Genomic DNA, 6,000 nt, shown 5'->3' on the forward strand with positions numbered 1-6,000 from the left:
AAGAAGCTGCCTGCAGTTGGACAGGACTGAAGTGACTGAGACAGCACAGCACATACATTCTCTACAAGCGAGGGAAGGCCACACTCTCGGTTCTAAAGTTAGTCAATCAGCAATCAACTGTCAACTATTTATTCAGTAACTATATCATGAAATGCAGAGGGCTAGGTTATGGGGACAATGCAAAAAAATAAAATCAAACACAGATCCACTTCACAATGATTTCACTAGCTGAGGACACATGGCAAATATATACATACATAAAGACTTGTAGGTACTGTGCTCAGTCACTTCAGTCATGTCCGACTCTTTGCAACCCTATGGACGGTAGCCCTCCAGGCTCCTCTGTCCATGGGATTCTCCAGTCAAGGATACTGCAGGGGATTGCCATGCCCTCCTCCAGGGGATCCTCCCAACCCAGGGATCGAACCTGCATCTCTTACATCTACTACTTGTATAAAACCTCTTCAAATATAAACTGGGTATTGACTTCAAATTTCCCTCAGAACAAGATGTGAAGTCCTTAGCAGTATCTACAACTCCCTATGGCAGTGTGCATCCCTGCCCCCTCCCTCATCATCCCTACTAGTAACTAGCTCCCTGATCACTTTTCTTACCACTCTTCCCCTCACTCAGTCTACTCCAGGCTCAATGGAGTCCCTGCTATTTTTGGGAAACTTGCAGAAAAGCTCCCACATCAGGGTCTTTGCACCGGCAAACTCCACTGCCTGAAACTTTCAGTCGTCAGATAAACACACTGCTAACTCTTTTGTATCCTCCACACTTTTGCTCATGTGAGACATTCTCAGTGACATGCTTTACAGGGAGCTCTACCTTGACCATTGTTTACAATTCCAAATTGCACTCTAATGCCGCCAATCCCTTATTTACTCTCCTCTCTTATTGCCACACCACTTTCCACCATTTACCACTACATTTTATATATTCATTCTCCTCTCTCCTGAGAGAGGAAACAATATTTCCTTTCTATTATTTAAAACCTTTCTCATCATCAAATTTCCCAGTATCACAACATTTGACTATCAGATTCCAGAGGGCAGGGATTTATTTTTATTCAACATTATATAGTCATCTCCTAGAACAGCACCTGACACATAGTAAGTATTCCCTAAATATTTGTTAAATGGATGAATAAACAGCAATTAAATGATAAATACCAAATTAGTAATACCAAAAAAAATGTATAGTAAAGAATTAAGACGATAACACAAGGATGGTTACTCATGGTTACAGAGACAAACTAGGTTTGAAATGGACTCAGATGTGATGTGAGAGTCATAAAAATACAAATGATGGAGACAGAGAACTTCTCAGGGGAGTGGCACCCCCAGATCATTGAGGAGGTGTGGTCATAGTAAATTCAGGAATGAGACTGAAGGGGACAGGACAGGGAAAAGCAAGAGAAAGAAGTGAGAAGGCTGTGGTGCCTATATTTAGAGCAACTGAAAGAACATACCCAAGTAGTTAAATATCAAATATCATTCAGCTCCTACTTATTTCCATATGTATCTGAAAAAAATTATAACCATTTTTTTGTGTGAACACAATGAAAATATTACAACTATGAAAACTGAAACAATATTTCCTTTCTATTATTTAAAACCCTTCTCATCATCAAATTTCCCAGTATCGCAACATTTCTCCCAATAATTTTTAAAATAATTTTATTTATTCATTTATGTATTTGGCTGTGCTGGATCATAACTGGGGCATGTGGGATCTAGTTCCCTGAAAAGGGATCACACTGGGGCTCCCTGCACTGAAAGAACTTAGCAACTGGACCACCAGGGAAGTCCCTCTCCCAATAGCTTTATTTATATCAGGATCCAAGTAAGAGCTCCACTTCTCATTTTGCTGTTAGGCTTCTTAAGCATTTTTCATCTAGAGCACTGCCCTCTCCACTTTTTTTCCTTCATGACATTTAAACAAATCAGAGAAAGCTGCCCTGTATGATGTCCCAGAAACTGGATTTGTCTCATTGCTTCCTTGTGATGTTATTTCTTCTGTTCCTCTATCATTTTTCCCTAAAATGAAAGTGAGAGCTAGAGGCTTGACTCAATTCATAATTCACATTTTTGGAAAGAACACTTCACAGGTGGTGGTTGAGTGTCATAGTCATCATATCAGCTCTATATGATGTTGTTTGAATGACCTTTAGTAATAAGGGTAATAAGACTATATTGATAGTTAAGGTAAGGACAGCCTGACTCCTTTGTGACAAAAGTTCATTCCTAATATATTATCCATTGCCTTCATCATTCAGTCTCCTGAATCAATTATTTTATTTGAGAATGTAAAGTTGATGGAGAGTTTCAAAAAATAGCAAGAGATAAGAAAGCCTTCTTCAGCAATCAATGCAAAGAAATAGAGGAAAACAATAGAATGCAAAAGACTAAAGATCTCTTCAAGAATATTAGAGCTACCAAAGGAACATTTCATGCAAGATAAGCACAATAAAGGACAGAAATTGTACAGACCTAACAGAAGCAGAAGACATTAAGAAGAGGTGGAAATAATACACAGAAGAACTATACAAAAAAGATCTTCAGGACCCAGATCACCACAATGGTGTGATCACTCACCTAGAGCCAGACATCCTGGAATGCAAAGTCAAAAGGGCCTTAGAAAGCATCACTACAGACAAAGCTAGTGGAAATGATGGAATTCCAGTTGAGCTATTTCAAATTCTAAAAGATGATGCTGTGAAAGTGTTTCATTCAAAATGCCAACAAATCTGGAAAACTCAGCAGTGGCCACAGGACTGGAAAAGGCCAATTTCATTCTAATCCCAAAGAAAGGCAATGCCAAAGAATGCTCAAACTACTGCACAATTGCATTCATCTCACACACTAGCAAAATAATACTCAAAATTCTCTAAGCCAGGCTTCAGCAATACGTGAACCGTGAACTTCCAGATGTTCAAGCTGGATTTAGAAAAGGCAGAGGAACCAGAGATCAAATTGCCGACATCTACTGGATCATTGAAAAAACAAGAGAGTTCCAGAAAAATTTCTACTTTTGCTTTATTGACTATGCCAAAGCCATTGACTGTGTGAATCACAACAAACTGTGGAAAATTCTTCAAGAGATGGGCATATCACACCACCTGACCTGCCTCTTGAGAAATCTGTATGCAGGTCAAGAAGCAACAGTTAGAACTGGACATGGAACAACAGACTGGTTCTAAATCAGGAAAGGAGTACATCAAGGCTGTATACTGTCACCCTGCTTATTTAACTTACATGCAGAGTATATCATGCAAAATGCCAGGCTGGATGAAGCAGAAGCTGCAATCAAGATTGCCAGGAGAAATATCAGTAACTTCAGATATGCAGATGACACCACCCTTATAGAAGAAAGCAAAGAAGAACTAAAAAGCCTCTTGATGAAAGTGAAAGAAGACAGTGAAAAAGTTGGCTTAAAACTCAACATTCAGAAAACTAAGATCATGGCATCTGGTCCCATCACTTCATGGCAAATAGTTGGAGAAACAATGGAAACAGTGAGAGAATTTATTTTGGGGGGCTCAAAAATCACTGAAGATGGTGACTGCATTCATGAAATTAAAAGCCGCTTGCTCCTTGGAAGAAACGTTATGACCAACCTAAACAGCATATTAAAAAGAGAGACATTATTTTGCCAACAAAAGTCCATCTTGTCACAGCTATGGTTTTTCCAGTAGTCATGTATGGATGTGAGAGTTAGACTATAAAGAAAGCTGAGAGCTGAAGAATTGATGCTTTTGAACTGTGGTGGTGGAGAAGACTCTTGAGGGCTTCCCTTGGACTGCAAGGAGATCCAACCAGTCAGTCCTAAAGGAAATCAGTCAGTCCTGAATACTCATTGGAACGACTGATGCTAAAGCTGAAGCTCCAATACTTTGGCCACCTGATGCAAAGAACTGACTCATTGGAAAAGACCCTGAAGCTGGGAAAGATTGAAGGTGGGAGGAGAAGGGGGTGACAGAAGATGAGATGGTTGGATGGCATCATCAATGCGATGGACGTGAGTTTGAGTAGGCTCCAGGAGTTGGTAATGGACAGGGAGGCCTGGTGTGCTGCAGTCCATGGGGTCGCAAAGAGTCAGACATGACTGAGAGACTGAACTGAACTGAAAGCTGTGTCTGATTTTATCATTTCCTGCACAATTATTAACTGGAATTCTTCTATAAGGAAGATCCTTACCTCAACAAATGAAGTTCAGGCAGGAAAGGAAGAATAAATATTTATTTTATTCCTTTTTTTCTTCATGTTGTTGTTCACTGTAAAGAACTGTTGCCTTAGCATTTTTAGGTGGAAAATAAAGCTCTCCTGTTATCTATCTTTTATTTAACTTTAATAGCAATCTTCCAGCCAATTTCCAAAATTTAGAGCCTTCTATTTACATTCTTAATCAAACCCAAAATTATTTGCATTTTCTTGTATTACACACTTAATTTGAGATATTTGAGGTAATTTGAGAAATGTAAGAACTTAACTAACCACAGATAACTCACAGATAAACTTGTTAAAATTTTAAGGTTAACACTGCAAATGGAGTTATCTATCTACACAGTGTGCCTGTCTTTTATCAAATGTAACTGTATGCCTTGATATTTTGATACTTCATCCTCTGGTATAAACTTTTATTATGTACATATTTATGATAACAGGCAAAGAGAAATATGAAATATCATTCAAATATTTGTTTTTCATCTAATAAGATTTCTTTCTTGAATTACATTTAAAGAATGATAATTAGAACATTAAGTAAATCTCCAGGGTTCCTTAAGCAATGATTATTAAAACTCAATTTCAGGAACTCTTATTCATTACTGATGGGAGTGCAACTTGGGGAGTGCCACTTGGAAGACAGTTTGGCAGTATCTTACAGAACTAAACATACTGGTACCATACAATCCAGCATTTGTACTCCTGGGAATTTATACAAATGAACTGAAAACTTATGTCTACACAAAAACCTACACGGGGACATTTATAGCAGCATTATTCATAGCTGGCAAAACTTTGAAGCAATCAAGATGTCCATTGGTAGATGAACGTTTAAGTAAACTGTGGTACAAACAGACAATGGACTACTATTTAGTACAAAAAAGAAATGAGCTATTCAGCCATGAAAAGACATAGAGGAATCTTAAATGCAGATTACTAAGTGAAAAAAGTCAACATAAAAAGCTACTATGATTCCAACTATGAAACACTCTGGAGAAGGCGATGGAGACAGTAAAAAGATCAGTAATGGCCAGAGGTTAGTGGGGAGGGAGGGATGAACAGATGGAGCACAAAGGATTTTAGGGCAGTGAAACTATGCTGTAAGATACTATAATGGTGAATACATATCATTATACATTTGTCAAAACCCATAGAATGTATAACACCAAGAGAGAACCCTAATGTAAACTATGGCTTTCGGATGATAATGACATGTCAATGTAGGTACAGGATTTTAACACTTGGAAAGGCCATGCATGTGGTGGGGAGGGGCAGGGTATGTCTGGGAACTCTGTACTTTCTCCTCAATTTTCCTATGACCCTAAACTGCTCTTTTAAAAAAGTATTTTTAAATAAAATTCAGTATCAGTAGTGACACCTGTGAACAAAGAATCTATTCACCCATAGGCTACAACTTTGGAGTTTATTACTCCTTTCCTACCCTAGGATATGTAAGAATATTTAAGACTGTACCTGTCTGACAATGAGGAGAAAATGATATATTTGAGAATTCCTTGTAGTACATGACTATAGTAGGTGTTCAATAAATGCATTGAAAAGTCATTAAAGCATCTGTATGAATCACTTGGGAAGCTGATTAATATGAAGATTCTGCTTCAGCAAGACTAAGGTGAGGGTCTGAGATTCTGCATTTCAAACAACCTTCCAGGTAATGCTGATGCTGCTAGTTCCTCAGACCACACTTTGTGTGACAAGGAATGCTTTACAAACTGGTGTCTCCAAAGAGTATTCCTGCTTGATGGTGGTTGGC

Source organism: Dama dama, chromosome X, assembly GCF_033118175.1.
Source record: "Dama dama isolate Ldn47 chromosome X, ASM3311817v1, whole genome shotgun sequence".
NCBI lineage: Eukaryota > Metazoa > Chordata > Mammalia > Artiodactyla > Cervidae > Dama > Dama dama.